Source organism: Heteronotia binoei, chromosome 1 (assembly GCF_032191835.1).
Source record: "Heteronotia binoei isolate CCM8104 ecotype False Entrance Well chromosome 1, APGP_CSIRO_Hbin_v1, whole genome shotgun sequence".
Taxonomy (NCBI): domain Eukaryota; kingdom Metazoa; phylum Chordata; class Lepidosauria; order Squamata; family Gekkonidae; genus Heteronotia; species Heteronotia binoei.
The window spans coordinates 19,814,196-19,836,029 of NC_083223.1; the positions used below are offsets into that span (position 1 = coordinate 19,814,196).

Sequence of the window (21,834 nt, forward strand, 5' to 3'; positions counted from 1 at the left end):
TGGGTATCTGGGACTCGGGGGAGGCTGTGTTTTAAGGTAGAAGCACAAAATTTGCAGTATGCTATCCAGTGCCTCTCCCCAAAATACCCTCCAAGTTTCAAAAAGTTTGGACTAGGGGGTTCAATTCTAGGAGCCCCCCAAAAAGGTGCCCCATCCTTCATTCTTTCCAATGGAGTGAAGGCATTTGTGATGTCCAGAATGCCCTTTGGAGTTCAATTATGCTTGTCACAGCCTTGCTCCTGGATCCACCCCCAAATTCTCCTGGATCCACCCTCAAAATCCCCAGATACTTCTTGAATTGGACTTGTCGACCCTAATTGGCGGATGTCAGTGATGCTTCTGTTGACTCCAGTACAGTAGCTACATGCTCTCCACTTCATAGAGCCGGGGCTTTATCACCATTTCTTTTCTCTACTAGGATAGGATATTGTCTAGCTGCACTAGTACAGTTACCCAGTATCTGAGGGTTAGGACTGAGCTGTAATAGTAGGTGGCATGAATCATTGTATAAATATAGTTTGGTGTGTACCTACAGCGGGTAGCTGCTACCCATACGCTTGGAGGGAAATAGCATCGCTCAGCTGACACGTGACCATGTTGCAAGGTTGCTATGGCAATGTCAAACGGATGAATAAAACACCTCTCAGGAAAAGCAAGGTGGGCATGTGTGAAATTGATTCACGAGCGCGCCGAGAAGGATTTGCGGGACTCCAGTGTGTCAAGATAGAATATCTGGTAGGAAATTTTATTTCTCTTTCCTTATTATTCCTTTGTTGTGCCTTCCATTCGAATCTGACGGAAGGGGGCTTGTTCGAAAAAGCACACTGGAGATAAATGGTATATCCATAACTTTCTATTTCATAACTTCGGGCATTTTCCAGCAAATATATCTCAGCGCATTTAAGAAATGTAGACCTTTGTCAAAAAGGGCACCTCCAAATGAATTGGAGATGAACAAGGAGAGACGGAAGTGTTCAGTTGCCATCTGCCGAAAGCAGGTATTTTGGGGAATGGTCCTTGCGCAGCTATTATTAGACTTCAGCCGTCAATGTGCTTGTTTGAAGAAAGGAGTTGTGGAAAGACACAAGGTAAAAAGCCACCAGGAAGACCACTCCCTTCCCTGGCAGCCTTTTACGTTTCAGTTCCTCTTTTAGTTGCTTCATCACTATTCATGTCCAGAGGAAAACAGTTGCAAACATGAGAGAGACTGAAGGAGTGCTGTTTTCTCAAAGGACTCTCTTGTGGTTCAGGGGATGAATCTGTGTAAAGAGCATATTTATTTGCTTGTCTGGGATAGTTGCTGAGGCTGGCTGCCCCCACCTCCTGTCTGCTGATGCAATTCCGACTTCTCGCTCCCTCATAAATTCTGACATTGTGGAGCCATCTGGTTTGCCTATTGACTTGTGTAGGGCAGGGCAGATCAGCAGGGAAGCCTGGCCGCAAATAAAGGTTTGCTTCCATGAAATTCAGGTTGCGCAGCGTGAGATTTATTCTTAAGAAGAGGGTTGATTGGATTCATAATTGTTAAATTGAGCGGTGAAATATTTTATTGAATGGTTTATGTTCACACCTAGCTGGATTTTGATATATTCTCTTATTCCTCCAGTTTGGAAAAGAATGCAAAACGAGTAATTTAACAGAGAATTTAGAATTTGGCTTTTCTAGATTGATCGCAGAGAGGCACATTCTGGCAGATTTTGTTCTTGTTGTGTGTTGACGAGAAAGTGCTCTCAAACAGAAGTTGTGTGTTAATTTTATCTGCCCTGCTGTTTTCAGCTGTGTTGCTTTTACAGCAGATATTCTTCCACATTACAGATTCCCTTAAGGCTCTTCCCTGGAATTTTCTGACTGAAAAAAGAGACAACCTGGCGTAGTGGTTAAAAGCCATGGACTCTGATCTGGAGAACCGGGTTTGATTCCCCACTCCTCCTTCACCTGAAGCTTGCTGCTAGGGGTTGCCAGGTCCAGCTCAGGAAATATCTGGGGACTTTGGAGGTGTAGGCAGGAGACTTTGGGGGTGCAGCCAGGAGACTTTGGGGGTGGAACCAGGAGCCAGGGTGTGAAAAGCACGATTGAATGTTGTAGGGAGTTCTGGCAATGACAATTAAAGGGACTGCACACCTTTTGAATGCCTTCCATCCACTGGAAAAAAATGGAGGGTAGGGGTGCCTTCTTTTGAGGCTCACAGAATTAGACACCCTGGTCTAATCTTTTTGAACCTTGGGGTTTGTTTGTTTTTGTGGGAGAGGCACCTGATGCTATGCTGAAAATTTGGTCCCTCTGCCTCAAGAAACAGCCCCCAGAGCCCCAGATACCCACAGATCAATTCTCCATTAAACCCTATAGGAACCAGTTTCCTATAGGGTATAATGCCCAGTGGACATTCAAACCCCATCTCCACTTTCTGATAACCCTGAAGTGGGGGGGAGGGCCTCCAAACCAGGAGATCCCCTGCTTCCAGCTGGGGATTAGCAGAAAAACCAACAGTATGGGATCACAGTTCATGGTTAGGCAATGCAAAAAAACAAAACTGCGACGTACAGGCTAACAGTGTTTAATGAAACTTTTAAGAGTCATGTAAATCTACGGTATGCATTTTAAAGAAGTACAATTCTACAACATGGTCCATCCTCAATGAGCACCCAGCTATAGGCTCATTTCATCGTGTCCAAAGACTTCCTCAGCAGTATCTGGAGTAATCCCATTTCCTCCAAGGTTATCAGCCCCTTATTTCAATTTCGTTATTAATGCCTCCTGCAGTGTCTTTACTTTCTTCCAAACTTCTTCTCCTCTCAGCGCCACTTAAGCGTGAATACTCACAATGAGGGCAAGCCAGTCACTAACCTTCTTTCTAACCAGATGCAAAAGCCTTCTGGAATTTTGCTGGCAAAATGCTCTCTGCACTGTTTATAATAAGAGCAAACTGTTCTTGTTGATGACAAAAAGCCATTCCTGATGGACGGTTTTTATGCTCTCGATATCACTTAAGTCATTAATATCGCTGAAGCCATTGGGGAGGTATTTAAAGATGCTTCCCTGCACCTTCTCCAGTGAGCCAGCTGGAGCCCTGGCCAGGCCAAGTGGAGCTCTGCTCCTGTGTGCTCCTGCCCCCCCCAAAGCCCTGTTCATACACACTTAGAGTGATGTAGCAACCTCCCCCCCTCCATGTCCAGGCATGCTGAGTCACTCACTACAACTGTTAAAGCATCTGATGTGAAATGAGTGTTGAAACTTTGGAGAGGGAAAAGCGGCAACAGCATTACACTATTTTCTTTGCATGCCCCAATAACAACTTACAGGGTTAGCTATCAGAAGCCAGTTTGGTGCAGTGGTTAAGAGTGCGGACTCTTATCTGGGAGAACCGGGTTTGATTCCCCATTCCTTCACTGGCACCTGCTGGAATGGCCTTGGGTCAGCCATAGTTCTCACAGAGCTGTCCTTGAAAGCGCAGTTTCTGTGAGAGCTCTCTCAGCCCCACCTACCTCACAGGGTGACTGTTGTGGGGGAGGAAGATAAAGGAGATTGTGAGCCACTCTGAGTTTCTGATTCTGAGAGAAGGGCAGGGTATAAATCTGCAGTCTTCTTTTTTCATCACCATTAACTTTCATACAATTGAAATCCATCCACCTTGGAAAGGCATCTATTCTTGAACACCTGCTCTCAGCATTGGCTCTCATCTAGAGCAGGGTTTCCCAAATTTTTCTTTCCCGTGGCCCGGTTATTTTTACACTTCTCCTTCGTGGCCCACTAAAATATGGGGGTGGAGCCAGGAGCCGTTGGGGGTGCAGTCAGGAAACAGGAATTATGTCATTTCCTGTGGTGTCACTTTAAGGTCAAGGTCCAAGTGATGTCACTTCCAGGGCACACTGAACCAAAACTCCACCAAAACCAAAACTCCACCTTTTCCTGTGATGTCACTTCCAGAGTATTTCCCCAAACCTGCCTCTTCTTCTGAAGTAACTTAGTTTTCATAAAAATCTCTCTGAAACTCATGCTGAGCCAAAATGGGGGTGGAAAGTGAGTCTGCAATTTTTTCATACATTCCCAGGGTCCTCTCTTTCCACCTTCATACCTGCATGCACCTATCTGTTTGTGTGTTCTTCTCCAGCTTGCAAGCCCTCCTAATGTCCATGTTCAATTGCCTGCACCACCTACACACCACTTCCTCAACAGCACTGGCCAGTGTATGCAGTTGGAAGTGCTGTTGCCTTTGCTATCAGGAATGCCAGTGGTGTGTACCCCCCACTCTGGGCCCTGGCAGCTGCTGTAAATCAAAATATGCTGACACATTTAGTAGGCCCTTCCTTCAGCTGCTACTACTGGAACCCTTCCTCAAGCTACAACCGAGCTTGCTTGGTTTCAAGAAAATCTTTTGACAGCTATTTTTCATACTTTTCCTTGACTGAAACACTGGGAAATTGCTGTGAAAGGTAGCAGAGAATTGTACTGCAATTAATGAATTGATTTCAAGTTATATAAAGTTGATACAAGCTTTTCTGCAGTTATCCCAAAAAGGATATTTATGAGGTGCTTGCAGTTTTTTACTGGCTGTGTTTCTCATGTCTTTAAAAGCAACCTGTTGTGCAGATATTTTGCCAGTGAGCTTTCATCCTTTTTAATATCTACAGGAGTTTAATTTTGGTGTCAGACAGCTGTTAAAAGCAGGACCAGTAAAATGGTGCCAAGTTCATAGTACTTCCAGTGCTGTTGAGATATACTTCCAGTGCTGTTGAGATATACAGCAGTAATCTCCAATAATCTCTTTCTGCCCCACACTTCTAACTATCACTCACTCACACAGAAATCTCAGAGAAAGGCCAGCTTGCTACAACTGGGGTTTGACAGAGCTCCTATGTCTGCAACAACAGTATGATGAACAGAAAAGTTTCATCCAGTAAAAATGGAAGGAAAGAAAAAAAGGGAAAGAATGAAATGGAAGGAAAGGAAAAGAAAGACATGGATAGAAAGAACATAAGAGAAGCCATGTTGGATCAGACCAATGGACCATCCAGTCCAAAATTCTCTCATACAATGCCCCAAAAGCACCAGAATGTCCACCAGTGGGGCCACTAGAAGCCCTCCCACTGTTGCTCCCCCCCACCCCAGCACCAAGAATACAGACAGAGCATCCCTTGCAGATGGAAAAAGAAGGAAGGGAGGACAAAGGGGGGAAAAGCCTTACTCACCATCATATTACCCCAGCCAGCAACAATTTTGCCCAGGGGTCATTTGGTAAAAAAAAATAGCTACTGGAATGCCCACTCCCCGCCCCTCCCAGCTGAAAAAAAATACACACCCCTTCTTTGCCGCCCAGGCCTCCCAGGAAATCTCCCCAAAAGAACATACTGCAAGGCACATGAAAGCTCATATCTTGAAGAACACTTCATGGATCTAAAGTGCCAGTGGACTCCAGCTTTTCTCTCAAACACTGGGAGAGGGGAAGAAAGAAGGAGAGGCAGCCCAGATCCTCTCTACACAACACAGAGATGGGGGAAGGAAGGAAGCCAAACAGAGCTCAGGCTTTGCAACCTGTGTCAGTCTTCAAGGCTAGCTTTTCTCTGCACAACACAGAGACAGAGGAAGAAAGGAAGCCAAATGGAGCTCAGGCTTTGCAGCCTGTGTCAGTCTTCAAGGCTAGCTTTTCTCTGCACAGCACAGAGATGGGGGAAGGAAGGAAGCAGAGCAGAGGTCATGCTTTGCTGGGGGTGGGGCTAGCTTTGGCTTTTCTTGTGACCCGGTAGTGAGACTTCCATGGCCCGGTACTGGGTCCTGACCCTGCAAATGGGAAACAGTGAACTAGAGCAAGGAGCAAAAGAAATGGAGCAGATGCTTTAAATAGGATGTTCGGAGAGCTAGGTTTTCCCTCACAGTAGGGTTTTGAAAAATGCCATGAGATAATTGGAGGGCAGGAAAGTCAAGGATAAGTGTTGCCCAATCTCTCCCATTCTGGTACTCTTCAAATACACAACATTGTCTTGGTCTGGCTTGGCTCTCTGTTGGATCCTGCCTTTGTCATGCGAGCTGTCTCTCTAACTGGGGAAGAAGATCCATTGTGTGTTTGGAATCACAAGTAGGGTTGCCAAGTCCAGTTTAAGAAATATCTAGGGACTTTGAGGGTGGAGCCAGGAGGCTTTGGGGGTGGAGCCAGGAGACATTGGGGGTGGAGCCAGGAGCAAGGCTGTGACAAGCATAATTGAACTCCAGAGGGAGTTCTGGTCATCACATTAAAGGGACTACACGCTTTTAAAATGCCTTTCCTCCATTGGAAATTATGATGGATAGGAGCACCTTCTTTTGGGACTCATAGAATTGGACTCCCTGGTCCAATCTTTTTGAAACTTGGGGGGTATTTTGAGGAGAGCTAACAGATGCTATGCTGTAAATTTGGTGCCTCTACCTCAAAAAAACAGTCTGCTCAGATCCCCGGATACTCACAGATCAATTCTCCATTATACCCTATGGGAATCGGTCTTCATAGAAAATAAAGGAGTGCCCAGCAGACATTTCCCTCCCCCTCCCCCACTTTCTGATGACCCTGAAGCGGGGGGACGGGCATTCAAACCAGGGGATCCCCAGCCCCCACCTGGGGATTAAGATAATTAGGAAACTTGCAGTGTGGAGTTAGGAAAAACAAGATAAACCCTGCCTAACCATATGTTGCAATGTGAGCGCATACACACTCTTTACTCAAACAATATCATATAACTCTTACAAGTCTCTTAAAGCAAAAGTGCAGTCTATTATTGAAAATCAAAATTTCAAATGTTGTCAGACAGATTCTGCTGTCGTTCTCATCCTTTTGTTGAAAGACGCAGATAGACCCGACTGCTCCTCTCTGTGGAGTAATTCAACAGGTGTAGCGGTGGCGACATAAGTCCTAGGTTCAATTCCGTGTTTCTTTTACACTTCCTCTGGCCGCAATTATTACACTCTGGAAATCTGCGCTTAAGGCAACAGCTCATAATCACATCTTAATGGTATGCACGAACGGGTCCTCCCACCTGGGGATTGGCAACCTTAATTACAAATCAGAAGCCAGCTGTTTCTGGCCAAGGTCTCTCTGTGTGTAAATACTTGTAAAAAGCTATTAGACTGTGAAGGGGTCTTGGAAACTGTTGTGCTGATTATTAATCAGCCTGCTTGCATCAATGTTGTTTTATTTTGCAAAGTAGTCGTTTTGTTTTTTAAAAAAAAAACAAAAATATGGACCACATTTTTAAGTACTTCTGTTTTACTGGGTTGGAAGGAACTAGCCCTTAAAAAACTTCTACTACTGTATTCTGTAGCGTTTGAGTGGTTTGAGAATTGGCAATGAGTTTATGGTTTCCAGCCAGTGAGCAAAGACAAATCTCAAGTCTCAGTACAGGATCTGAGTTGGAAAGAAGAAATGAAAATGAGTAGGCTTTTATACCCTGCTTTTCTCTATCACGAGTCTCAAAATGGCTTAAAATTGCATTCCCTCCTCCTCCCCACCACAGACACCTTGTGAGGTAGGTGGGGCTGAGAGAGTTTGGAGAGAGCAGTGAACAGGGCCCTCATCTCCAAGGGGAGCTCATTCCACCAGGTTGGACCCAAAGCTGAAAAGGCCCCAACTCTGGTTGAGGCCAAGAGGACGGCTTTAGGGCCAGGGACTACTAATCAATATTGATCAGCCAATCTTAAGGCTTTTTTGTAGCAGGAACTCCTTTGCATATTAGGCCACACACCCCTGATGTAACCAATCCTCCAAGAGCTTATAGGGCTGTTCTTACAGGGCCTACTGTAAGCTCATGGAGGATTCGCTACATCAGGGGGGTGTAGCCTAATATGCAAAGGAGATCCTGCTACATAAAAGCCCTGGTAGAGGCAGTCCCGCAGTTATGTTGGTCCCCAAAATTCCTTCCCTTTCCTCCCGATTAGCTGATACAGGGGTGGAATTCTAGCAGGAGTTCCTTTGCATATTAGGCCACACATGCCTGATGTAGCCAATCCTCCTGGAGCTTACAAAAAAGAGCCTTGTAAGTTTTTGGAGGATTGGCTACATCAGGGGGTGTGGCTAGGGTTGCCAAGTCCAATTCAAGAAATATCTGGGCACTTTGGGGGGGGGGGGGTGGAGCCAGGAGACTTTGGGGATGGGGCCAGGAGACATGGGGGCAGAGCCAGAAGCAAGGGTGTGACAAGCATAATTGAACTCCAAGGGAGTTCTGGCCATCACTTTTAAAAGGACCACACACCTTTTTAAATGCCTTCCTTCCATAGGAAATAATGAAGGATAGGGACACCTTCTTTTGGAGCTCATAGAATTGGGCCCCCTGGTCCAATCTTTTCGAAACTTGGGAGTTATTTTGGGGAGAGGCACTAGATGCTATACTGAAAATTTGGTGCCTCTACCTCAAAAAACAGCCCCCCAGAGCCCCCAATACCCGCAGATCAATTCCCCATCATTCCCTATGGGAATCGTTCATGGAGGTGCATTATGGCTGTGGGGGCGGGGCTTCCCTCGCCGGCCAGCTGGCTGGGGGAGGGGGGAAGCCTGAAAAACCGGGGGATCCCCCACTGGGACCTGGGGATTGGGAAGCCTAGGTGTGGCCTAATATTAGGCTTCCCAATCCCCAGGTCCCAGTGGGGGATCCCCCGTTTTTACAGGTTTCCCCCGCCCCCAGCTAGCTGGTTGGTGGGGGAAGCCCCACCCCCACAGTCACCGTGTAGTTTTAGAGCTCCTGCAGGTTTAGAAACCTGCAAACAGATCCGTTTTTAAAATGTGTGCCTTTAAGGCTGAGCAGGAAGCAGGAAACAGGAAGGGCTTCATGGGAAAGGGTCAGTAACAGTTTTGTCGGAGAAGGGCCCCTCCCTTTGTTTTGCTTTCTGCAGGAACAAGACCCAGTAAGTATTTGTGTGTGAGAGAGGGGGAGGGGGCAGGGGATTCCCTGGTTTGGAGGCCCTCTCCCCACTTTAGAAAGCGTGGGGGGAGGGAAATGTCTACTGGGCATTCTATTATTCCCTATGGAGAACAATTCCCATAGGGAATAATAGGGAATTGATCTGCGGGTATTGGAGGCTCGGGGGGGTATTTTTTTAGGTAGAGGCACCAAATTTTTTATATGGCATCTAGTGCCTCTCCCCAAAATACCCTCCAAGTTTCAAAACGTTTGGACTAGGGGGTCCAATTCTGTGAGCCCCAAAAGCTGGTGCCCCTATCCTTCATTATTTCCTATGGAAGAAAGGCATTTAAAAAGGTGTGCTGTCCCTTTAAATGTGATGGCCAGAACTCCCTTGGAGTTCAATTATGGTTGTCACATCCTTGTTCCTGGCTCCACCCCCAATGTCTCCTGGCTCCACCCCCAAAGTCCTGGCTCCGCCCCTAAAGTCCCCAGATATTTCTTGAATTGGACTTGGCAACCCTAACTAATATGCAAAGAAGCTCCGGCTAGAATTCTACCCCTGAGCTTGTATATGTCTTTGTGTGTGTGTGTGTGTGCATGTTTATTTTCATTTTCTTTCTAATAATAACCTTTCTGGTTGCACATCTGCCCACTTTATTTGAGAGTTCTCTTAAAGGGAAAAATTCCCATATACATAAGTGGAGGATCCCAATTCCTCCCTCTTGCTCTGTCTCCTTAATTCTTCCAACTAATTGCCCTCCATTTTGCGTAACTGTCTGATCAAAATAAACTACGTCTTGGATGAAGAGCACATGTCTGATACATTCTAATGTAACTTTATCGTTCACCTGCGTATTTTAAAAAGAATCTTTAGTAACTTATTTTCTTATTTATCACCTATATAACTTCTGCTCTTTCTGCATCATTCAATCCAAGTACTTCCCATTAGAGTTTCTCCTCATTAATCGCCTTAATGATTTTTTTTCCCTTCCCATAATTTTCTACATTTCCATTAAACACACAGAGGAGTTTGCAGCTTTTATAATATGAGAGACACCAAGAAAAACTAATTAACCTTTATTCAGGGAGAACACAGCTTTAGAAGCAATAACTAATTAGCCAAGAGCTTATCTGGGACAGTTTTTCCTCCCTTTGAAACCTGCCTCTGTTGTCTTACAATCAATATTTTTGAAACTTTAGTACCAGGTTACCACACTAAAATGGAACGAATCAGCTGCGGCTTGCTGTACTACATGTTATTGTGTTATGGGGAGAGCTGTAGTGAACTGTGAATTGGAAAATGGGGTTAAGAGAGCCAATTTGGTGTAGTGGCTAAGTGCATGGACTCTTATCTGGGAGAACCGGGTTTGATTCCCCACTCCTCCACTTGAACCTGCTGAAATGGCCTTGGGTCAGCCATAGCTCTGGCAGAGGTTGTCCTTGAAAGGGCAGCTGCTGTGAGAGCCCTCTCAGCCCCACCCACCTCAAAGGGTGTCTGTTGTGGGGGAGGAAGATAAAGGAGATTATAAACTGCTCTGAGACTGAGATTCGGAGTGGAGGGTGGGATATAAATCCAATATCATCTTCTTCTTCTTCTTAATACTGATTGGGTTCTTGAATGCCCACTGACCATCTGGGTCATGGCGTAAGGTTGCCAGGTCCTACTTAGGAAATATCTGGGGACTTTGGGCGTGGAGCCAGGAGCAAAGGTTGTGACAAGCGTAATTGAACTCCAAAAGGAGTTCTGGCGATCACCTTCCTTTTAAATGCCTTCCTTCCATTGGAAATAATGAAGGATAGGGGCACCTCCTTTGGAGCTCACAGAATTGGACTCCCTGGTCCAATCTTTTTGAAACTTGGAGGGGGTTTTTTAGGAGACGCATCAGAGGCTATGCTGAAAATTTGGTGCCTCTACCTAAAAAAAAAAACCCAGCCCCCCAGAGCCCCAGATACCTACAGATCAGTTCTCCATTATAGCCTATGGCAGGGCTTTTTTTGGGAAGGAAGGAAAAGCCCAGCAGGATCTGATTTGCATATTAGGCCACACACATCTGATGTCACAATTGTGTCTACAAAAAAGCCCCGGAAGAAGCTCATGTGTATATTAGGCCACACCCCCTGACACCAAGACATCCGGAACTGTGTTCCTGTGTGTTCCTGCTCAAGAAAAGCCCGGTCCTATGTGGACCAGCCTCCATAGGAGTGCCCTGCGGACATCCCCCTCCCTGCTTTCTGATAACCCTGAAGTGAAGGGAGGGCCTCTATACCAGGGGATCCCCTGCCCCCAACTGGGGATTGGCAACCTCATCTTAAATAGAGGAAAATTTAGCCGAATTCTTCAGGCCCTGTCATCAGGGGTGGAATTCTAGCAGGAGCTCCTTTGCATATTAGGCCACACACCCCTGATGTAGCCAATCCTCCAAGAGCTTACAAAAAAGAGCCTTGTAAGCTCCAGGAGGATTGGCTACATCAGGGGTGTGTGGCCTAATATGCAAAGAAGCTCCTGCTAGAATTCCACCCCAGCCTGTCATGAATAGATGGAAACACCTGGCTGAAGGTATCTAGGCCCAGCTGCAGCATTCCAGGGGTTAATGGGGCTTTCCCCCTGATGTTAACTAAGGATGCTAGCCTCCAGGTGGGACCTGGAGATCCCCAGAATTACTCCAGACTACAGAAATCAGTGCCCCTGGAGAAAATGAATACTTTGGAGGGTGGACTCTATAGCAGTGTAACAGGGGGCTGAGCTTCTTATGACCTAATCTAGTTTCACATCAATACACTTGAAGATGTCTTGAAGATGGTCAGGAATCTAATGACTCTGGATTGATACAGGAGCAGATTTGAGTGCAGCAGCCTTGTTACCCAAATCCATCCCCATGTCAGGCTGGTCAGGTGGGGAGTGTTATGTATTGTGTTCTACTGGGTTCTTGTTGCCTGAGCTTGAGGCAGGCACTTCTTGCAAACCAGGATCCTGAAGCCTGAGCGAACCAGCCAGTTGGGACGCTTGACATGTAACAACATGTAACAAAGAGATGTAAACGAAGGATCCCAGAAAGAGCCAATAGGAGTAACTGTTGCCTGCTAGGTGGGGGGGGGGGGGGCGTGATTAACCATGACCAGGTTGTTGCCAGTGTTCCCCTGGGACAGTTTCTTCTTTCAATAAAGTGTTCTTGGTTGATTCAGAGCTGGCTGAACTCACTTTATTTCAGGGAGCATCCTACGTACCCCCAAATCCAAAAAAGTGAGTCCAGGGGCAAGAAGTCTGATGTGTATATGAATCCAAGTCTAGCAGAATAAACTTTCAAGGTGAAAATATGTTACGAAGACAAGAGATTAACCAGGAAAGAATTTTATTGCCCTGTCTGAGATACAGAACTGAGAAACAGAAAATAAGGAAAAGAGTACAGGACAGGGCTGCTGCAAAAGCACCGCAACAATTTGCATATGACAATCCAAAAAAACCTTGTGTGTTTGAACAATCCCTAATTTTGTTGCTGTAAATTAGGGCCCAACTAAAAGTGATTACAGATAAGACCAGCCAGCAGTAAGGCAGACCAGTCTGGAACTGGGAATGGGGGAGTTGAAACCTGGTGGTGGTGGGACAGTAGGATGGGGAAAATAAAATCCTATGTTGCCCAACCTGAAGAGAAGAATCCACGGCACTGGAAGATGGTCTGGGAATAGAACTGGCTGATTGGACCCCAGAAGTAATTAGCAGATGAGGACTGGCATGCTGGAGTCATGCCAGCACTCTCATATAACTTCCAGTGCTGTCATGGACACAATAGGGTGTGCAAATCCTAGAGCGCCCCTGATGTCACTTCTGATTTAGGTCAGAATGATGTCAGTGCACTGGCACGATGGTGTGCCTATTAGGCCACACCCGCCTGATGTAGCCAATCCTCCAAGAGCTCACAGGGCTCTTAGTACAGGGCCTACAGTAAGCTCCAGGAGGATTGGCTACATCAGGGGTGTGTGGCCTAAAAGGCAAAGGAGTTCCTGATACAAAAAAGCCATGGTGGTATGTGCTCTCATTCCCTCCCCTATTTCTTCCCTCTGGAGGAGGGGTGGCCAAACTTGCTTAACATAAGAGCCACATAGAATAAACATCAGATGTTTGAGAGCCGGAAAGAAGGCAAATAATGGGGAAACGGAGGAGAGAGGTAGAGGTGGAAAGGAAGCAACTTTAAATGCATTCTCCCAGCTGTCAGCTGACTTGGGTTGGGGAAATGATCTAGAGAAAGAAATGCCTTCTTCATGCCAGCCAATGGGATAGTTGGGGTTTCAAGAGCCACACAATGTGTGTGAAAGAGCCACATGTGGCTCCTGAGCCGTAGTTTGGTCACCCCTGCTCTGGAGCTTCAGGCACCAACGGGCAACCCTGAGGAAAACCAACAATGAAGATGGGGCAGGGGGAATCATGAGATTTCAACAAATGGAAGCAGGCTCGGGAGCAAAGTCAGCTACCAGAAAAGAAGGTTCAGGTGCAGAACCTCCTACAAAGAATGAGGGGCATGAGATACCCTTTTTATTTGTTTGAAGTTTTCTGGACATGGCCTGGGGAATTCTGTGATTGTCCACATTCCATGTAAAGTAATGAGACTGGATCAAGAGTGCAGGGTTTTGTTTCGTATTGGTGGATCCAGGCCTCATTTTGGGCAGAGTCCCACAGAAGCAGAGCTCCAGAACTTCTAAATTTTATTGTGCTCTTTCTTTCTTAAAACCCCACCCCTCAAAATACTTGCTTCTGGGCTCCATTGTTCAAACCCCCTGTGAGAATTTTGCTGAACTCTGAGATTTGACAAACTTTCTAATATTTCCCCACCACCACCACCAAAAAATGGGGAAATAAAGCAGACAGATGGAAATCTTCATCATGCCGTGGTGGCCACATAGGAGAAAGTAATTTTAAAAATATGATGGGAGTAAGGTTTTATTGTGACAATTAGAATTCAAGAAGCATTTTAAGGTAGATGCTGAGTTGATATAATTTAGTCCACCTTCCGGTGATGTCAGGGGTGTGTGGCATATGCAAATGAGTTGTGCTAATGAGCTCCGGCACCTCTTTTTCTATGATATGACCCCAGGGTGGATCTGAGTTTTTGTAAAGGTACCCAGGTTAAGCAGGATGGTATATACCTGGGGGAAGTTGACATCCAAGTAGGAATAAGAAGAAGAGTTGGTTTTATACCCTGCCCTTCGCAACCCGAAGGAGTCTCAGAGTTGCTTACAATCGCCTTTTCCCTGCCTCTCCCCACAACAGACACCTTGCGAGGTAGGTGGGGCTGACAGAGCTCTGAGAGAGCTGAGACTGGTCCTGAGGTTACTCAGCTGTAGGGCTGCCAAGCCCCCGGTCTGGGCCAGGGTTCCCCCACCCGGAAGGTTCCCAACCCGCCAGCCCACATTGGTACAATAGATACCATAGAGTTTGCCCCTCCCAAATGTCTACAGTGTCTGGGGAAACCATAGAGTTTTCCTGGAAACACCTAGAGCGTGCGACGACATCACTTCCAGGTGACATCATTGCGATGTTGGGGGAGGTTCCTGGAGAACGCTGGGAACTTGGTAACCCTACTCATCTGGTTTCATGGAGGAGGAGTGAGGAATCAAACCCGGTTCTCTAGATTAGAGTCTGCAGCTCTTAACCGCTACACCACAGCGGGCTCATGCCAGTGTTGACAGGACAACCACCAAAGAAGCAATATTTTAGTCCATAAGTGTCTGTGGAGATTTTGTGAGCTGTGCCCCAATAGCCTCAAAACATGGCAAGAGATGTTTGGGCAGGCCTCTCAGATCGTCAGGGTAATGATTGCCAACTCCTGGTTGGGAAATACTTGGAGACTTTGAGAATGGAGCCTGAGGATATAGGCTTGCCAATCCCCAGGTTCCAGTGGGGGTTCTTCCACTTTCCCAGGCTCCTTCCCACCCCCAGTCAGCTGGCCGGTGGGGGGAAGCCCTGCCCCCACAGCCACCATGTGCCTTTCCACCTCCGGAGGCTTCAGTCTCCGATTGAAAGGCTTCCTCTTGGGATGGTGTGTCTGTGTTACTTTGAAGAAGTTGGCAGCAACTCGTGAGCAGAAAGGCCAGTCCCTCACTTCAGAGTCGCCAGTTCACCCCAGGTGAACTGGGGTGGGGTAGGGAGGGAAACGTCTGCTGAGCACTTCATTATTCCCTATGTGGCGATCGATTCTCATAGGGTATAATGGGGAATTGATCTGGAGGTTTCGAGGGCTCTGGGGGAGCTTTTTTTTGAGGTAGAGGCACCAAATTTTCAATATAGTATCTAGTGCCTCTCCCCAAAGTTCCCCTCAAGTTTCAAAACGATTGGACCAGGGGGTCCAATTCTATGAGCCCCAAAAGAAGGTGCCCCTATCCTTCATTATTTCCTATGGAAGGTGTGCTGTCCCTTTAAATGTGATAGCCAGAACTCCCTTGGAGTTCAGTTATGCTGTCACACCCTTGTTCCTGGCTCTGCCCCAATGTCTCCTGGCTCCACCCCCAAAGTCCCCAGATATTTCTTGAATTGGACTTGGCAACCCTATGAGGAGAGGAGAGTTTTGGAGAGAGGAGAGATTTCAATGTGGTTAGTTTCATAGAGTTCATCTTCCAAAGCAGCCATTTTCTCCAGGTGAACTGATCTCTGTCTCCTGGAGATCAGTTGTAATCCCAGGAGAACTCCAGCTGCCGACTGGAGGAAGTTGACAACCCTACAAATTGTGTAATGCAGTATTTCAGGATGAGGAGAGGAGAAGTATCACAGCTTCTTCTCTCTCTCTCTGTGGTTGACTAAATACTTCCATGCAATCTTCATGAATATAGAAGAGGCTAATTTTTAAGCAGTGAAGATTAATAGCTATTGAAGTACAATTATGTATTAAAACAATATAAATATTTCAGAAAATCATTGCTAACAGATTTTCTTCGCCATGCAGCTGTATTTCAAAATAGCACTGTGAATGATGAAGCCATAATCGAAGAAATTAATAGCGCTGGAATTCTGTCGCGGCCTTGTTGTATTACAGCACGGAGAAGGCCTAGGCATTAGTCATGCAAACTATTTGCAATGGAGATAACCAGAATAGGTATTGTAAACTTGTAAACAGAATAGGTATTGTCAGAACTTGTAACTTTCCTATGTGCTGTTAGCCAGACCAACTCCATGCTGTAACCTGATACTAACCCATGCTATGCTGTGTAAACAACTAACACAAGATCCCAGGGCCTGGCAATACTCTGTGATCACTGAAGGGTAACCGATAGCCTAGGGTCCACATCTGCAGGTGGCCTTTTGAAGCCAGGCCGTTTGGCCTTCACAGCAGGAGAGCATCCTCCCTTCTGATAACAGGGCCTGGGAAGGAGACACTTGTCTGCAATCCGTGTGAAAGATGACTTTATGGTATCTCTTCTGACTGCATAAAATGTAACCAAATGCCAGTACTGGCATTACTGTTATCTCGTACCTCCAGCACTATAGTTCTCAATAAAGATCCTATACTTTGTAACGAGTTTGGAATCGTCTGAAGTTCTTCAAGTTCTGACATTATAACAGTAATCTCTTTTTTGGGATTTATCCGAACTGATACCAGGGCAGGAACTACCAAAAGCTAAACTCTACTCGATGGGCTGGGCGGAGAAGGAGGAACTAAAAAAGTTTATTGACAAAAACTTAAAGCGGGGGTTCATCAGGCCGGCCACGGCCCCCCACACTGCCCCCGTCCTATTCCGCAAGAAAAAGGATGGCAGTTTGAGGCTTTGCACAGATTTTCGCGGGATAAACGGGATTTCTATGTCCAACGCCTACCCGATCCCCCTGATAAAGGACCTGTTGAGCACCATGGCCGAGGGCAAGGTGTTTACCAAACACGACCTCCGCGACGCGTACTTCCGCGTGCGGATCAAGGAGGGTGATGAGTGGAAAACGGCGTTCAACACGCCCATGGGACAGTTTGAGTACTTAGTAATGCCTTTTGGACTACAAGGAGCACCGGGGGTGTTCATGAACTTTATAAATGAAGTGTTGAGAGAATACCTGTACAAGGGGGTGGTGGTGTACCTGGATGACATCATTATTTACTCGAAAGACCTCGAATCGCATGTACTGTTAGTGAGAAAAGTGTTAACCACCTTGTATCAAAACAAACTGTATGCTAAACTGTCCAAATGTGAGTTCCACAAAACGGAACTAGACTATCTAGGTTTCAGGGTGTCGGGGGAGGGACTGGCCATGGACCCCGCCAAGATCCAAGCGGTGTTAGACTGGGAGCCGCCCCGAACCTGACGGCAGCTCCAATCTTTCATCGGGTTCGCAAATTTCTACCGCGGATTTATCAAGGGCTTCGCCCAGGTCATGCTCCCACTCACCAAGCTTCTAAAGACGAAAGGGAGGGGGGAGGAAGCAAAGAAACCAGGCTCACGCCTAACATGGTCCCCCGAATGCCAACGGGTGTTCGATGAACTCAAGAGGTTATTTACATCCGAACCTGTCCTAGCCCACCCCAATGAGTTAAAACCCTTCGTGGTGCAATGCGATGCCTCCGACGTCGCGGTGGGGGCCATACTGATGCAGAAAGATGAAGCGGGGGGGCTCCGACCGTGCGCCTACATCTCGCACAAGTTTTCTAACGAACAGAGAAATTGGTCGATGTGGGACAAGGAAGCATTTGCAGTCACATTTGCCCTAAAAACATGGCGGTCGTGGTTAGAGGGAGCCCGTGTCCCTTTCGAAATCTGGACTGACCACAAAAACCTAGAAGCCCTGACCGGCCGCCGAAAACTGACTGCAAAACAGGTTCGCTGGGCGGGGTTTTTCGCCAAATTCGACTTCGTGCTGAAACACATTCCCGGCACCAAAAACTTTTTAACCGACGCATTATCCCGCATGCCCCAGCATGACAGTCAAAAGGAAGAAGTGATAGACTCCCTCATTCCCCCCTCAGTAGTAGCCGGAGGAGTCACCACCCACTCAGGGAAACAAACGGGAGCCCCCGAGCCCCAACAAAAAGAGCGCTTCGCAGCGGAAGCAGAGGCGGAAGGGGATGAGCGGCCTGAAGGGCTCGAGAAAGGGGAGGGGGGACTTTGGCTCCACAACGGCAAGATTTACGTACCCAAAAGCCTGAGGAAAAACGTGCTGGAACAGTGCCACTCCAGTCGCATAGCCGGGCATTTCGGTTACATAAAAACACTGAACTTAGTGAGTAGACAATTCTGGTGGCCCAAGCTAAAAAGAGACGTGTCGGAATTCGTCATCTCTTGCCCCACTTGCATCATGGCCAAACGCAGGGGGGGGGGGAAGCCGCCGGGTCACTTGGTCCCCCTCCCCAAGGCGGCCAGACCCTGGGCGGTCGTCTCTATGGACTTTATAGTAGAGCTACCGCCCTCCCAAGGGAAAACCGTCATCTTGGTGGTCGTGGACACGTTCTCAAAACAAGCCCACTTCATCCCGTGCAAAAAACTCCCCACGGCTAAGAAGCTGGCTCAACTATTCTTTAACCACGTGGTCCGCCTTCACTCATTTCCGGACAAGGTCATTAGTGACCGCGGGCCGCAGTTCGTTGCCAACTTCTGGCGGGAGTTTTGTAAAATTGCAGGCATTGAGCAGGGGCTTAGCTCTACCTACCACCCCCAGACAGACGGACAGACGGAGAGGGTGAACAGACTTCTGGAGCAGTATCTCCGCTGCTATGTCAACTACCAACAGACAAACTGGTTCGAGCTGCTAGCCTTCACAGAATATGGGTACAACAACAGCCTACATAGCTCCACAAAAACCTTTCCTTCCAAATAGTGAATGGTTACGAAGGGAAGCCCTTCCCGCATCTCCCTCTCCCAGCAGGGTCCCCCGAACCAACGTCCTGCCAACAGTGGTGGGAGGGGGTGCGCGAGGGTTGGAAGGTGATACAAGAAAACCTGGAGGAAGCGAAGGAGGAGTACAAACGCCATTTTGACAAAAAGCACTCCCCCCAATGGGAGCTCAAGGAGGGGGAAACAGTGTTCTTATCGACCAAAAACCTCCCTCTGCCTCAAGGGTGTCGCAAGTTAACCTCCAAATACCTTGGTCCCTTTAAGATCAAAAGAGTAATCTTGGCACCCTCGCCCTCCAGAGCCACCTCCTACTCGAGTGAAGGGCCAGAGCCACCATGAGGTGCAGGAGATCCTGGACTCCATAGTCAGACGAGGGGTGTTGTACTACCTTATTAGGTGGAAATACTTCCCCCCGAGCTGTGACGAATGGGTCAAAGCCAAATATGTATCCGCCCCGCAATTGCTCAAGAAATTCCACCTACTGTACCCACACAAGCCCAAGGCGAAGAGCTTAGGGGGGGCAGTATGTCAGAACTTGTAACTTTCCTATGTTCTGACAGTAGTACATAACACCTTATTCGCCTTTACTTTTGGATCTAAGCATTCTAGCACTTAAGAAGCAAACCTACTTAAAAATCTCAATAGTACCAAAATACAGAAGAGTGTTTTATATCATCAGTATGTTGTATGCCACCAGCCATCCTTGAAGGTCATTACAAACAAATCTCTTCAAATTAACAATAGTCAGGGCTTTTTTTTTTTTTTTTTTGAGCAGGAACGCGCAGAAATGCAGTTCTGGCTGGCTTGGCATCCGGGGGTGTGGCCTAATATGCAAATGAGTTCCTGCTGGGCTTGCTCTATGAAAGAGCCCTGTGCAAACAATGGGGGCATCAGGGGTGTGTGGCCTGATATGCAAATGAGTTCCTGCCGGGCTTTTTTTACAAAAAGCCCTGGCAATAGTCCTAGGATTGCCAATCTCCAGGTGCATCCTGGAGCTTTCTTGAAGTTACAACAGAGATCGGTTCCTCTGGAGAAAATGGCTGCTTCAGAAGGTGGAATCAATGCGTTATATGCTGCTGAGGTCTCTTCCCCCTCCCCCCCCCCAATGCCACCTTCCCCAGGATCCATGCCCCAAATCTCCAGGAATTTCCCAACCTAGAGTTGGCAACAGTAAAAAGTATCCTCTGGTGCAGGAAGAAGAAGAGACTGTAGGTCATGTGCTGCTGTTTTGTGGTTTCTACAAGGCAGTTAAAGAGGACATAACTGCTCCACTCTTGGTTACCTTTCCTGGCTTTTCAGAAGAAGGTCTTGACTGGGAGGAAAAAGAGCCGCTTATATTGGAGGAAAGGAGGAAGGTTGGATTCATGCCAATGAAAGAGTGATCAGTGTTTGCTCAAGGACATTACCAAATGTTGACACATAGGTGAAGTAGGATGAACTTAGAATCCATTGCAGGTTGCAGAGGGTTGACAGCTCTGGGGGGAAAAAAACACTTGAAGATTTTTAGGTGTGGAAGAAGAAGAGTTGGTTTTTATTGCCTGCTTTCTCTACCCAAATATGAGTGCAAGGATTTCCAGCTGATACAGTTTCCTTGCTCTTCCTTCCTTGGTGGTTTCCCTAACCCTACAAAGCTTCCAAGATCTGACAAGATTGGGTTATATACCATGCTATCTTTTCTCCCCGGAACATGTGCATGTGAAATAATTTGTGCAATGAAATCTTCTAAGCGGATGGACGGGAAACATATTGCAACATTTGATATAGAAAGACGTAGAATTCTTGCGTTTATTTCTGTATTAGTTCAATTTGTTTGCCACATCCTGTTGTTTCTGTATCTTCCTCCCCCACAACCATGTTTGGTTGTAATGATTTGTGCAAATTGACCATGAGTTAAACAGACAGCAAATTATTCTTGTGCCGTTGCTTTGCAAATTGAAGATGAAAACCGCTTGACTTGGAGGATGTCTATCAATGGCTACTAGCTATGGTGACTGAGGGGAACCTCCACATTCAGAGGCACTAAACCTCTCAATCCCAGAGCCAGGAGGCAACATCAGGGCCTTGGCCTCTGCCCTGTTGTTGGCCCTCCAGAGAAACTGGTTGGCCACTGTGTGCGATGGGATGCTGGACTAGATGGACCACTGGTCTGATCCAGCAGGCTTCTTATAGAGTTCTTAGGAGGGCCTCTTTTCCTCTGCCCTGTAGTTGGCCCTCCAGAGTTGGTTGGTCACTGTGTGAGATGGGATGCTGGACTAGATGGACCACTGGTCTGATCCAGTAGGGCTCTTCTTCTGTTCTTATGAAGACCTCAGCCTCTATGCCCTGTAGTTGGCCCTCCAGAGGAACTGGTTGGCCACTGTGTGAGATGGGATGCTGGACTAGATGGACCATTGGTCTGATCCAGCAGGGCTCTTCTTGTGTTCTTATGAAGACCTCTGCTCCTCGGCGCTGTTTTTGGACCTCCAGAGGAACTGGTTGGCCACTGTGTGAGACAGGACGCTGGACTAGATGGACCACTGGTCTGATCCAGCAGGGTTCTTCTGATGTTCTTATGAAGACCTCATCCTCTATGCCGTGTTATTGGCCTTCCAGAGGAACTGGTTGGCCAGTGTGTGAGACGGAAAATTGAACTAGATGGACCACTGGCCAGATCCACCAGGGCTTGACTTAGAGGGTGATACATGAATTTGAATCATCCCACTGAGGTATTACTGTACATTTTAAAGACAATAGAATCACAGAATCATAGAGTTGGAAGGAACCATGCAGGCCACCTAGTCCAACCCCCTGCTCAATGCAGGATCATCCTAAAGTATCTCTGACAAGTGTTCATACAGCCACTGTTTGAAGACTGCCAGTGAGGGAGCCAATTCCACTGCTGAACTACTCTTATAGTAAAACATTTTTTCCTAATATCAAGCTGGTATATTTCCTTCTTTAATTTAAACTTGTTATCCTCTGGTGCCAACAGGAACAGCTGCCTGCTCTCCTTTAAGTGACAGCCTTTCAAATACTTAGAGCAATCATGTCCCCCCCCCCGAACAACCATTTCCTCTTCTCCAGACCGAACATTCCCAAGTCCCTCAGCATTTCCTCACAGGGCTTGGCTCCAGGCCTTTAACCATCCTTGCCAGTCTCTTCTGCACTCTCTCTGTTCTGTTCACAGCCTTTT

General features: G+C 47.1%; 1 protein-coding gene across 2 annotated transcripts in view; it reads left to right on the top strand.

Annotated features, from left to right (window-relative positions):
- Window positions 1-21,834, top strand: part of MYO16 (myosin XVI) — a 224,243-nt gene that overhangs the window by 22,242 nt on the left and 180,167 nt on the right. Inside the window, exon 1 of one of the 2 annotated variants that reach the window (XM_060231767.1) lies at window positions 653-735. The exons of the other annotated variant lie outside the window; for it this stretch is intronic. The gene's annotated coding sequence lies outside the window, so the exon portion shown is untranslated. Of the gene's footprint in view, window positions 1-652; window positions 736-21,834 lie in introns of those variants that run through there. 2 annotated transcript variants of the gene reach the window in all.